This window comes from Sarcophilus harrisii, chromosome 5 (assembly GCF_902635505.1).
Source record: "Sarcophilus harrisii chromosome 5, mSarHar1.11, whole genome shotgun sequence".
In the NCBI taxonomy this organism is placed as follows: Eukaryota; Metazoa; Chordata; class Mammalia; order Dasyuromorphia; family Dasyuridae; genus Sarcophilus; species Sarcophilus harrisii.
In genome coordinates this window covers 195215170-195230168 of record NC_045430.1, presented here as the reverse complement: position 1 = coordinate 195230168, position 14999 = coordinate 195215170, and the positions used below count along the sequence as shown (strand labels likewise).

Here is a 14999-nt window from a genome sequence, read left to right as displayed (position 1 = left end):
AACACAAAAGATTTTCTTCAAAAGAGTATTTGAAAAATACCTCTAACCTCATAAAAATTGCACAATTTTTAAACACCTCAACTGTCAAGAGATGTAAATACATACATATAGATTTCATTATATTAAAAATAACTGGAATCCAAGTTAGGAGACTACTTGGACAAAATTCCTTGGAAAATAATAAAGGAATTATGCATGGCAGTAATTTTGGAGTGTGACAACAACCTTGGACTAAGTTAAATCCCTCTCCCCACAAACTTCCTTTAATTAGCATTACAAGTTTCTTTGAACCAATTATGCACATACATATACAAAATTCCTTGGAAAATAATAAAGGAATTATGCATGGAAGTAATTTTGGAGTGTGACAACAACCTTGGACTAAGTTAAACCCCTCTCCCCACAAACTTCCTTTAATTAGCATTACAAGTTCCTTTGAACCAATTATGCACATACATATACAAAATTCCTTGGAAAATAATAAAGGAATTATGCATGGCAGTAATTTTGGAGTGTGACAACAACCTTGGACTAAGTTAAACCCCTCTCCCCACAAACTTCCTTTAATTAGCATTACAAGTTCCTTTGAACCAATAATGCACATACATATACAAAATTCCTTGGAAAATAATAAAGGAATTATGCATGGAAGTAATTTTGGAGTGTGACAACAACCTTGGACTAAGTTAAACCCCTCTCCCCACAAACTTCCTTTAATTAGCATTACAAGTTCCTTTGAACCAATTATGCAACATACATATACAAAATTCCTTGGAAAATAATAAAGGAATTATGCATGGAAGTAATTTTGGAGTGTGACAACAACCTTGGACTAAGTTAAACCCCTCTCCCCACAAACTTCCTTTAATTAGCATTACAAGTTCCTTTGAACCAATTACACACACACATATATGTTATATTTTATATATATGCATACTTATTGCTATGTTTGGAGTGTGACAACACCTTGGACCATGTTTAATCCCCCCCATAAACTTCTTTAAATGTAAACCAATTATGCACATATCTATATACGTATATGTATTATATGTTATATATGCACCCTTTTTATCATAACCAATTATGCACATATCTATATACGTATATGTATTATATGTTATATATGCACCCTTTTTATCATATGGATTAGAATCCATTAAAGTGAGCATATTTAGTTGACCTAACTAATCTGAAATTATCTGATAATGTAGAAAAAAATTCAACAAGTTTTGCAGTAGCAAGTATTTTATATATATAATATATATATATAACTTATGGTTACCAAATTCCTTTACACGATTAACAAGTTACACATATGATAAAAGACTTAACATTCACTTTAGCATAACTTTCTTATTAACAAAGTCTTACTGCATTTTTCCTCCATCATTTATATCATGGTATTTAATGTCAGGTGTCTCCCTTTGAACTAAGCTAATATGCCAAACAAAGCAAAAACCAAAAGATAAATGTTTAAGACAATTAACATAACTGAAATTTAAGCATCAACCACCCTGTCATTTATTTTGAAGCCTCTATTTCTTCCATCTTCTATTATTAGTAGTCTTGCATCCCATTAAGTTGGAGAATTACAGATCATCTGGAGATATCGGTGGAAACAGATCAGAGGAAACAAATGACTGGCCCAATGCATTTCTTAATTCGAGAAGATAAATCTTGTTCTACTGGCAGTGGCCAACCTTTCAGACATGTTCCTGACTTTAAGGTAACAGTAAAACCCTCTGAAGAAAAGCAGGAGGCCAATCAGGAGGAATAGCCACCACAGCCAGTACTGTCCATTGAAGTATCCAGTGAAGTAGTCAGAGAAGCGGACGATGAGGATCCACTTGGTCAAGGAGAGGCCGAGGCCGCAGAGGGCTCCGTACCTGCCGGCTATGGAGTTGGTGGTGCAGAAGGATAAGCAAAAGCCGACCCAGTTGAAGATGAAGGCCATGAAGAAGGCCACCAAGAAGATGCCGTCGTTGCCCACCCGCAGCTGGTCTGAGTCCGAAGAGGCGGCCGAGTCGTCCCTGGGAGCGAAGTCGTCTTCTCTCTGCGTGGGCTCCCCGGAGGCCACGGCGCTGGCGGCCAGGGCGGCTGCTTTGGCCCTCTCCGCTTCGTCGTAGGTGGGCAGAGACGTGGCCACGCTATAGGGGGGCGGCACGGGGAAGGGCTCGCAGAGATCTTCCGTTTCCGAGGCGGTCTCCGCCTCCGCCGAGCCCAGGCCGTAGGGTGGCGGGGAGGGGCTCCATTTGGAGAAGGACAGCGCGGGGGCAGAAGGCGAGGGCGTCGGCGTCGGCGTCGGCGTCGGCCGGGGTGTGATCTGCGTGGACGTGGAAGGCTGCTCCAAGGCCGGGGACTCCGGGTCATTCTCTTCGTTGCGAAGCACTTGGTAGCCGTTGCTCACCGAAGGGCGAACTTCCATCCTGCCCGGCCCGGGATTGGAGACCGAGGTGCTTCCCCCGGCCTGTCACACCTCGGCCGCCTCGCGCCGCTCTCCGCCCCTTCTGCCTCGAGGGCGCCCCCTCCCCACCCCCGCCCCGCGGCGTCCCTTCCGCCTCTATTGATGCTGCCGCCGCGGCCGCGTGACGGGCCGCCTCACTCCCCGCCGCGGCCTCCGCCGCCTCAGCGGAGTCCTCCGCGCGCGCCTTCCCTTAGTGCTGCGGGGAATCACCGGGCCGGCAGGCGAGCGCGCCTTTGTCCGGGGGCGTGCTAGGGCCCGCGCGGCGCTCCTTCCGCCTGCTTGCGAGGGGGCCAGAACTACTTAGTGCGGCCGCATGCGGGCGCCTCTGGAAGCCTCCTCCTAAGCCCTCTGTAACGAAGCTGCACTGCGGAGGAGCGGACGTGCCGGGAGACTGCTCAGAGAGGTCCTTTAGAATTCGCTGGCTCTTAAGTTATCTCCAGGTGTGTGTGTGCGCGCTTCTCAGTCAATATTAACACACTGTGCAATCTGCATGATACGTCTTAGAGGAGAGCGCGGCTTGGTTTTTTTTTTATTTTTTTTTTTAATTTTTTTTTATTATAGTAACTTTTTATTGACAGAGCCCATGCCTGGGTAACTTTTTACAACATTATCCCTTGCACTCACTTCTGTTCCGATGTTTCCCAACCCCTCCTCCCCTCTTCTAGATGACATGTTAAACATGTTACAGTATACATGTTTCTTATTTCTTATACATGTTAAACATGTTACAGTATATCCTAGATACAATGTATATGTGCAGAACCCAACAGTTTTCTTGTTGCACAGGAAGAATTGGATGCAGAAGGTAGAAGTAACCCGGGAAGAAAAACAAAAATGCAAACAGTACATTCATTTCCCAGTGTTCTTTCTTTGGGTGTAGCTGCTTCTGTCCATCCTTGATCAATTGAAACTGAGCTAGATCTTCTCTTTGTGGAAGAAATCCACTTCCATCAGATTACATCTTGATACAGTATCGTTGTTGACATATATAATGATCTCCTGGTTCTGCTCATTTCACTCAGCATCAGTTCATGTAATTCTCTCCAAGCCTCTCTGTATTCCTCCTGCTGGTCATTTCTTACAGAACAATAATATTCCATAACATTCATATACCACAATTTATTCAGCCATTCTCCAACTGATGGGCATCCATTCATTTTCCAGTTTCTAGCCACTACAAACAGGGTCACCGCAGACATTTTTGCACATACCGGTCCCTTTCCCTTCTTTAGTATCTCTTTGGGGGTATAAGCTCAGTAGAAACACTGCCGGGTCAAAGGGTATGCACAGTTTGATAACTTTTGGGGCATAATTCCAGATAGAGCATGGCTTCTTAACCTTTTTTATATGTGTTTCAGGGACTCCTCTCAAAGGCTCATGGTGCTCATGGACCCCTTTTTAAAATAATGTTTGCAGATGCGTAAAATACGTAGGAATGCAAAGGAACCCTATCATTCGGAAATATAGGTATTTATCTCTTTAAAAAAAATCTGAGATTAAGAATTGGCATAGATGAAAATTCCCAGTGAGACCTCAAGTCAGCTAGTCCAGCTCCCTCATTTCACATGTGAGTAAACTAAAATTAAGGCCCAAGTGCAGTAACGTCACTTAGCCTCTAAAAGGAATGATTTGGTGGATTTGTAAGTGCAATTTATTCACTTCAATGAGGCTAGAATCCAAGTCTTTAAAAAGAGTAAATGGGTAGACCTAGAAAATGCAGTTAGTCTTGATAGCTCCTGAAAAAGCCAGTTCAGGTTTCAGTGTTCCTATGGTGTCTAAGACCACAAACTGGCTATGTGGCCCGAAAGAAGTCACATTCTTATCTGGGGCCTCCCTTGTAAAAGGAGAAAGTTGGATCATAAGATATGTAATGTAAGACATATTACCAAAAAGCTACTGGTAGGACTCTTCCAATATTTTGTACTTGGCAGAATGTAAAACTTCTTGGAAGTAGAGGCTTGACTTTTTAATGTTTGTGTCCACAGAGCTTAAAACAGACCCTAGACATATGGCAGATATTTAATAAATGCTTTGGAGTCAGTTGATTGATTGATAGATTGGGGATTCTCCTAGTATTGCAGTATAGTTTAGTGGAAAGAAATTCCTTGAGTTTCAATCAAAACATACAGTGTGTTTCTCCTAGTCCTATCCTGTCATTTCAATCTACGTGACTATGAAAGTTGAAAATATAAAAACAATAAAGCTGACATTAAGCTACAGATTGCAAGATAGTTTATAAATGTTACAGCCCCCTTAGAGAAGAACTATCATGTCTGGTCTATAAATGAGTAAAATCTCATTTGGTTGTTTAGTTTTTTAATTCATGGTTACACAATTGTGTTATTACTCTGATCCTCATTTTCTTTTTCTGTAAAATGAAAGTAATACTAGTCAGATTATCTATTGCAGAATTCAGAGGGAAAGTACTTATCACCTATTCTTAAGTCAATTAAAATATATCTTTCTTCAAAGTTCTTAATATGTAATTAGGCAGAAAAGACAAACATATGCAAAATCATCTAATACACCCATTATGTAACAATGCAAGACATGTAGTGGATATGAGCAAGTATCAGATAATTTGGAAAAGAAAGATTGAGGGCAGCAAAGAAACTATAAGTACAAAGTATACATATATTGGACCAATTTTTTTTGAACTGTACTGCAGAAAACTCTGAAAATATCCCATCATTTGTTTCAGCGAACTTTATATTATTTATTAATAGCCCTTAAATGTAAAAAAAAATAGATTTTACTACAAGGGTTCTGTCAAAGTTTTGTTTAAACGAAAGGGTTTTACCATTCATGAAATATTTGGGAACCACTGTATCAGATTAACTAGGATCCAATAAGAATTTAAAGGATGCAAGGCATGGCTGCATGTTTGAGAAGTTTGGCAGTAAAGAGTAAGAGTAAAATAAGTACCCTGGGAGGTAAACAACATAATATGCAGTAGTTTTCAGGATAGAAGAAAGTTCAAAGCAAAGTACAAGCAAGTGGAATAGGGACAACTATGTTTGGGGGACAAGGATTAATAAATAATAAATCTTGACTTCTCTCTTCAATCAAGTTTATAATCCATAAAATTTGAGTCCTTTAAGAAGTCAGAGATTGGACACAATGAAATATAGCTTTACTGGTGGTATGACTCCCTGGAGCCAAGGAGTGAAGATTCTTATCGATGAAATGCATATGTCTGAATGTTTCTGACATAGATTACTTATAAGTAAGACCTATAAGGTGTTTTATTGCTCTAAATGAATTATACTATAATTTCTTAAACAAATTTAAAAAAAAATTTCTGTCAAGAGTAGAGTCTGGGGTGAAAATGGTGTTTGGTAGAAGAAGAGTAACCATTTGGAACAATTTGTGCAAGAGAAATAAAATAATTGGTCACATAAATGAAGTGCATTTTGTGAACTTTAATGGGTCAAATTTACATGACTCAGTGATTTACTAGAGTATTATCATCATCAGAGTAGGAAGAAACTTTAGAAATAACCTAATTTCAAATTGCCTTCCTCCTGTAACAAACAAACAAAAGATGATAAAAGTAGTAAGTCAGAAGGATCTGGGCTTGGGGTTATATATCATAGAATTCCAGTAGAATCTGGATAATTAGTGAGGGAAAAATTAAAATGGTTTGCCTGGGAATTCAAATGTACAGGAAATCCATTGTACTTAGGTAAATAATTGATAGACACTGAGCAATTAGAAACCTGGATAAAGATAAACAGATGGCTTGGGGAGTGTGAAAATAGAAGGCATACAAAAGGAGGTGGTCAGAGTTGGGGCACAGCAAATTGGTCTTAGAGGTCAAATTTAACTGATAAAGACTTCTAAGGTCTTACTATGGTGATAACTAATATATGGAAATGGAGATGTAGACAAATATAAGAAAGATAAAAGACTTTGCATCAGACTTTCAGATAGGTCATCAGTAGGGAGACATCACTCAGGGTGACAGCAAGTGATGGCAAATGGGTTAAGAGAGGAATAATAATCTGAGTACTGAAGTTACCAAGAAAAGTTATTTGTTTTTTGTGGTAACAATTTGAAATAAAATAAACACTTATTGTTTGGGAAGTTCTGCACAAATTTTCTAATGGAATTTTATTGCAAGGTAAAAAAAAAATTGGATATGAGGAAGTCAGAGAAACTGAAGTACTTTCTTTGGAAGAGGATATTGATGATGATAATCTTGAAAGGAAAGTAATGACTTTATTCTAGAATTTGTCATAAAAAGAAAGGAAATATGAATATACTTTAATTTGACTAGTCCCTTAGACTATAACAGATTACAATATATTTCAAGGTATGATAGGAAGGATTTCATGGAGCAAAATGTAGGAGAAATCAAGTCTATAAGAATGGAAGATGTTCAGGAATGAAGTTTTGAAGATACAAAGGGAAATCGTATTGAGGTTAGGAAAAACGGGATATGTCCAAAGAGATCAGTGAGGATGCACAAGGAATTCACCACCCAAATTAGATGTTACAAAGAAAAGTATAGAAGATGGAAAGACTAGGTAAAAATAAAAGTGAATATAGGAGTGTTACAGAGTTTTGCAAATATAGTCAGGATTGTTAAGATTCAGAATGAACTGAGCCTGACAAAAAAGACAAGGGTAGCAAAAAGCATAGATTTTTATTTATTTTTTTTTTATTTTTTTAAAGAGGTGTACAGTAGAAAGAAAGAGAAGTGGCAAGGCTTTTTGCTTAGAAGTGCCAGGACTTTTGCTTAGAGGGGAGAAAGATAACAAGAGATAGTGTTCTCAATTATTTTCTTTATTTTTTCCTCTATTGAAAGAGAATGGCCTTTGCACTGGAAATCATAGGATAAAAATGACTAACAAGGAGTTAATTCCCAAGATAAATAAGGAGCTAGAAGAGAGCATTTCTCTGCCCTTGATAACCTGCCTCAGATAAACTACATCTGTAAGTCCTAAAAGAATTGGCAGATGTAATTGCTGATCCACTGTCAGTAGTATTTGAAAGATAGGGGAAATTGGAGAGGTACCACAAGATCGATTTTCAAAAGAAGAAAGAATAGTCTGCCGATTATAGGCCAGTTAGCTTGACTTCTGTTACTGGAGAGGTTCACAATTGGATCATTGAAGAGATGGTAAAGATTTAGGGATTACAAAGAGCCAATATGGCTTCATTGAAAACAGGGCATGCTAGATAATAGATGATGGGAATGCTAATGCTAAAGTTGATCATATTTCATTCTTATGAAAGTTATGGAGAGATATGGATTAGACAGTAGTACAGTCAGATGAAGTCAAAACTGGTTGGAAGACCAGATTTAAAGAATAGCTGTTAATGATTCAATTTCAAAGTAACAGGATTCTTAATACACTGCAGAAATCTCTCATTGGCATTGTACTGTTTAGTATTTTTTAATCAAAAACTATAATAAAGGCACAAATGTTATACTTATAAAATTTTCATTTATCTCCAAAGTAGGAAAGCCATTGCATACATTGGGTGATAGATAGTAACTTTACAAAGCATCTTGACAATTAGATCGTTGGGCAGAATCTGTTAAGAGGAGATTCAATAGGAATAAGTGTAAATTCTTATACTTAAAAATAAAAAATCAATTTCACAAGATTAAGATGAGGAAGGCATGCAACTGCTGTTCTGAAAGATCTAGGTTTTTAGCACATTGCAAGCTCAACATAAGTCAGTAGTGTGATGTGACACCCCTTTTTGGAATTATAGAAAATAAAATTTTGGTCTGAATCAATCATGTTTGGCTGTGTCTTAAAACTTAAATCATTTGATGTTTGAAATTTTATAAATAATAATGAAAATAACACAAAGACCCTCATTCTTATATATTCATAATTATATAACTGGTAACCATGAAAGAGGCAATGATCTATGCAGGCAGACAGAGAGAAATGTTTTATATTTGCTTCAGAATAGAGGTTTCTGTCTTAGAATAAGCTCAAAAGAATTTTCATATAGTCAATTGATCAATTTTAGTATTAAAAGCTACAACAATATAGCACATCAAGGATTACAAAGCTCTTAACCTGTATTATCTCATTTGATTGTCAAAAAACCCAGTGAAGTGAAGTTATTATCCTCATTTTACAAGTAATAAAACTAAGGCTGAAAGAAGTTTTGACTTGTCCAGGATCACAGAGCTAGTTTGTAAAGCAGGATTGGAATTGAGATCTTCCTTATCTGAATTAATGGATTCTATCAACTATGTTATAAATCTGTACATTTATGTATAATTTGCATCCTTCTGTCATTTTTGTGAAATGAAAGTGGGATGCTTTTTTTTTTAAACCTTTAACTATAAGATCTAGTGGATTTCTTAAGTCAATAATGAGGCATTTATTTTAAAAGGGATTTTGTTTTCCTTACTGCACAACACCCTGCCTTCCTCCCTCAAGAGTTTATGTGACTAGAATAATTTAATTATGTGTCATAAAGTTGGAAAGGACTCTGAGTTAATACAGTTTACCCTTATTCCTCATTTAAAAGCTATATTAGTCAACAAGAACATAACCTGATGTTAAATCCTTCCCAGAGAAAAGACTTTCCCCCCCCCATTTCGTTAAAATTAAATCAGTGCCAAGCAGAATACATTAAAATTTTTAAATACATCTGATTACATTTATCAATGTCTCCTAAACCATATATAGGAAATAGATTTTAAAAAATCTAATATAGAGATATGGTCTTGGAAACAGGAAGACCTAGGTTAGAGTCCAACTTTTCTGATACATAGTGACTGTGTCATCCTTGGCAAGTCACTTAAATTGTAAAGTTGAAGAGGATACAATCTTCTTTTTATGGGGAGTGTTCTTCACTAGTGAAATAATAGATACAGGGCTTACTCTGTGTGTGTTGGGGCTATGTGGTATTGTGAGGAAAGTATAATATCTGCTCTTCTTCTGATCATTCTTAGATATAATTTCCAGGACACTTAACTGCTCTGAGCCTAAGCTATTCTATCCATAAAACTAAAATAATAGTAGCTCTTAGTACATAACCTCACATGAATAAGCTTGTATTTTGCAAACTTTCAAGAATTATTGAAATCTCCTTTGTTATCACAAAGTATTACTATGTCCTGACTCAATCTATTGTTTATACCTCTCTGTTTGCACCTATCTGTAATTGGAAACAGAATTAACTACAGTCATCAATATGTCCTACCTCCAGAGTCATTTTGATTTTCTTGCTTATGGGCAAGAAATGTTCTCATTTATTCAGCCAAGAAACAATTGGTATGGGTGAGGATTCTGGGAAGATGGAAGAGTAGGTCAATAAATTTCAAGCCCTCCAGATTTTCCTCACAAACACATCAAACTGGTACCTCAGGGTAAACATAGACTGATAAAAAATCAAGAAGACTTGGGGCAGAGCAAGGGTCTTCCTTCCCAGAGAAAGACCCCAAGCCAGGAATTAACTCTTGGGAAGTGCAAATACCTCCAGGCTAATTCTGCAGAACCACCAACTGAGGACTCTTGGGGTGACTTGAGTTTGGCTGGAGTTTCAGCAGGAATCACAAGAACTTCTACCTTCTGGACTGCTATGGAGTTGGGAGTCTAAGTCAAACTTTGACTCTATTGTTCCCTTAACAAGGGAGCCTTGAATAATTGGGAACTCCAAGTCCAGCTGTGTTTCAGAGAAGTAGCCTTAGTCTAGAAGGAGCCAGCACATCAGGTAAGTGAAGTCAGCAGGGGAAGGATATTGCTGGCTGCAAGCACTTGAAAGAGGGGAGAGCATTTTGTTTGGACTTCCAGGTCAGAAGGGAGAGCTGAAGTTAAGCTGGAGGGATCACCACCCCACCCCATGATTAGAGGTGCTTACAGTAACATTTCTCATTTGAAAAAAAAAATTCTGCAAAGAAGAACTAACCCAGATATAGAAATTTACTGTGGGAACAGAGAAGACTGGGGTTCATCTTCAAAGTAGTACACTGCAATAAAAAAAAGGACCCTTTCTTCCACAGAGCACCATTAAATGACTGCCCAAAGAGAATTCATAGAAGAAATCAAAAAATGAATTTAAAAATCAAATGAGACACATTGAGGAAAAAGTAAAATAAACAAAAATTATCCAACCTCCCCCCCCCCAATTATTATGGGGGAAAAAAGTTAACCAGCTAGAAAAGGAGATACTAAGGCTTAAAGAAGAAAACTACTTTGAAAATTAAAATTGGTCAGGGGAAGCCAGTGAAGTCGTAAGAGACCAAGAAATAACAAAACAGAACATAAAGAATGAAAAGAAAAAAATGTGAAACATAAGAAAAACAACAGATGTGGAGAACTGATCAAGAAGGAAAAAATATAAGAATAATTGGACTACCTGAAAGTTGTGACCAAAAAAAAAAAAAAGTATTTTGAGACAATAATGCAACAAATAATACAAGAAAATTATCCTGGACTTATAGACTGGGAGGAGAAAGTAGAAATAGAAAAAATCCACTGTTCACCACCTCAAAGAGATCCTCTAAGGAAAACACATAGGCATATGTTACCTAAATTTCCTAAATTTCAGAAGCCAACATCAAAGAAAATTTTGCAGAAAGCAAGAAAAACAATTCAATGTGCTGGAGCTACAATTAGAATTTTATAGGATTTGGCACCAGCCATAACAAAAAAACACAGGTCCTAGAATCATATGGCAATCAAAAGAACTATGCCTGTGGCCCAAAAATCATATGAAACAAAATTATTCATAATAATGAATGAAGAAAAAAATGGACATTCAATGAACTTGCAGATTTTCAGGACTTTTAACCAAACTTGAACTTAATAGAAAAATTAACATATAAGAGTCAATACCAAAGATAAGTTTCAAGGAACTTAACATGGATAAATTGTTTATGTTTTTCCTCCTGAGGCAATTAGGGTTAAGTGACTTGCCCAGGGTAAACACAGCCAGCAGGTGTTAAGTGTCTGAGGACAGATTTGAACTCAGCTCATCCTGACTTAAGAGCTGGTGCTCTATGCACTACACCCATTAATGCTGCCCCCGTTTATGCTTTTTTACATGGAAATGTATACCTTATGTTTAAGATTTACATCAGCAATAGGGTAGGTTCAAAAGAAAGATAAGGGAAGGATTAAGGTAAAAATAGTAATTATGTCATATAAATGAGATGCAAAGGAAGAATAGAGGAACTGGAGGGGAAAGGGGAGCTCATAGTTCTGAAAAACTACTCGCATTGGGAATGGATTATAAAGGCAATATCATAAAGTGGTACAGCATCCTCAAAAACCTATAAAGAAATAAGGGGAAAGGGATGAATGGAGGGAAAAGCAAAGTTGGGGGAAGAGGACAAGGGGAAAGCTTCTTTTATTTTTATTTTTAAATAACTTTTTATTGACAGAACCCATGCCAGGGTAATTTTTTACAACATTATCCCTTGCATTCACTTCTGTTCCGATTTTTCCCCTCCCTGCCTCTACCCCCTCCCCAGATGGCAAGCAGTCCTATGCATATTAAATAGGTTAGAGTAGATCTTGGATACAATATATGTGTGCAGAACCGAACAGTTCTCTTGTTGCTCAGGGAGAATTGGATTTAGAAGGTATAAATAACCCAGGAAGAAGAACAAAAATGGCAAGCAGTTTACATTCATTTCCTAGTGTTCTTTCTTTGGGTGTAGCTGCTTCTGTTTATCCTTGATCAATTGAAACTAAGTTAGATTTTCTCTTTGTCGAAGAAATCCACTTCCATCAGAATACATCCTCATAAAGTATCGTTGTTGATGTATAATGATCTCCTGGTTCTGCTCATTTCACTCAGCATCAGTTTATGTAAGTCTCGCCAATCCTCTCTGTATTCATCCTGCTGGTCATTTCTTACAGAACAATAATATTCCATAACATTCATATTCCACAATTTACTCAACTATTCTCCAATTGATGGGCATCCATTCATTTTCCAGCTTCTAGCCACTAGAAGCAGGGCTGCCACAAACATTTTGGCACATATAGGTACCTTTCAAGGGGAAAGATTCTTAAACTGGGGAAAGTTAATAGCAAGGCAAGTTAAGGAATAGGATTAAATAAAAAAGCAAGGATAGGAAAGGGGTATGTATGTATGGAGGGGTGTAATGTATTTTTTTTCATAAAAATATCCTTTCTGTTTGGGAGGGAGAGAAAGGGGAAAAAAAGTATCCTGCAAAGAACAAAAGAACATTCTACATGGAAACAAAAGATAAATATTCATTAATATAATTTCTTCTGCTATCACATATCCATTCTTGAACTGAAAATTTATTGTTATATATTTTGCATCTTTTCTGATGTTCTGCTGGCACACTATAATGTTCTGGATTTTTTTTTGTTTTCCTTTTCTGTTATTTTTTCATTTTTCTAATAAAATAAAAATTAAAAGAAACAATTGATATAAAAACAATTTTAGTAAAAAGTACTAGAAAATCAAAAGAAAGAAAAATATATTACTCCAAACTATACAAGTTACATAGATACAGATGAATTGACTGGACAGAGAATTTTCACACAAAGTAACCAAAAATTAGTATTGGTGGAATAACTTTCAAGACAAATCTCTCATAGTCATCTTCACCTTACCTCTACGTGGCAAAATTTTTTTTCAATATCTAGAGTTTTCTGGGTGTTTCTGTCTCCTATTTCCTCCACCGATGCTTCTTCATTCAAAGAGAGTTTTAGATAAAGGGTTATGTGTAATGTTCCACCTGTCTAGGAGGGCATCAATAAATAGCATGTCAGTTGATCAGCCGCAGCAAGAGGAAGAGACTATTGCGTATTCTTGAGACATTAACAAATTTTATATATATATATATATATATATATATATATATATATATATATATATATATATTTAAAAACTGAGGTATTACCTTTACTTTTTCCCTTACCCAAAAGTAAAATATGTTCCCAAACATGATACTTGAATCACACTATCAAAACCAAATGTATAAAGGACTGTTATTTGACTGTTTTGTCTAGAAGATTCCAAACATAGAGATAATTTCAAATTTATTAAATGCCATGTGTCAAAGCCTAAATTTGCTTTCAGGGATCCTAAGTCTTTCACTAATGGAGGGTAAAAGACAGGTTTGGGAACCTCACAAATGATTTACAATTCATTTAATAAGAATAAAATGAATATTCTACCCTTATATCCCACTGGAAAATGTTATTAATTAGCAATAATTTAGTACCTAAGTGAGATTTTCAATACAAAACTCGTATTCATAATTGGTTGAATAGACACTGTCTTGCTGCTGCTTGTTATTGTTCACATCATATGGCCAAATAATGAGATATATAGACCGGTTTTATATAATTGATGTCCCATAATTCCCAGAATACTTGATGACCTCTTTAGTAAAACGTGATTCAGTATCTGGGCATCTTCAGAGCCCTGAAGGCAAAGAAGTTCAGGGAGAGAGAAATGGGAAGATCATTTGCCACAATAGAATCCTATATTAAGAAATGAGGAGTAGCATTCTGTTATATCTTGTTTATAACCCTTTATATACATTGTATCATTTGAGCTTTATAAGAAACCTGATAAGTGTAAACTTTACAACAGCACTGTATATGTAAGGTATTTTTATGCCCATTTTACATATAGAGAAACTGATATTGAGATGTTAAATGATTCCCTTTGCTAGAAAGTAAGGACAAGTGGATATTTGAATAGAGATATCCCAGCTTGTATCCCCTGTTACTGTCCTCCTTTCACAAAGAGAACCACAATGACCTTACTATGTTAGAGCTGAGCGTCCAACTATGGCCAATCGGATCAATGCAAGCTTGGAATGCTCTGCCACAGATCAGCAAAAATAGTTTCTATGAACATTTGGGGTAGATTCTCTAATGTTGTGCATTTCCTATTTTCTTTGGGTTAATTCAGTTCTTTGCTCATAGAGCACAGTACCTTCTCTGATAAGGGCACTTCATGCTGGGTAGTCCTGTGCCAGTGTTTCCCATGTCATACAATCGATTTTAAAGTTCTTGAGAGACCTTGAGAATGCCTCTATATCAATTTTTCTGACCACCTTGCCCTGTGTGAGTTCTCTAAGAACTATTGTCTATAGGACAATTCAGGTGGAAATGATTCAGTCTCCTGGCATGGAGCTGATATCCTGTCCAGGTTTCATAGGTCAGTACAACAGCTCTGTAGACCTTCAGTTTGGTAGTAAGTCTAATACCTTTCCTCTCCTACCCTTTCCTCCAGAGACTCCCAAACACTGAGCCAACTCTGACAGTGCATGTGTCAACCTCATTATCAATATGGACTTCCCTGGACAATATACGTCCACAGTAAGGTGACTTATCCATTATAGAGAGTTGAAACTCTGAAAAGGTGTACTTGAATCAGAGGCTAATTACCTGTTTAATGTGAGATTATGGCTCTATAAGCATTCTAGTCCCTTCTATTTACCACTTTCTAGATTTCTCCTCATCACCTGGCAATTACATTGGAGCTTCTCGCACTGGATTCTGCCCTTCTGTTGGGTTAAAAAGGCTGTATTTTCCCCAATTGTAATCTCTTTCTCGCA

At 37.0% G+C, this 14999-nt stretch overlaps 1 pseudogene; it reads right to left on the bottom strand.

Annotated features, from left to right (window-relative positions):
• Window positions 1–1386: 1386 nt before the first annotated feature.
• LOC100926157 lies at window positions 1387–2566 on the bottom strand (annotated as a pseudogene).
• Between the last annotated feature and the right edge of the window lie 12433 nt (window positions 2567–14999).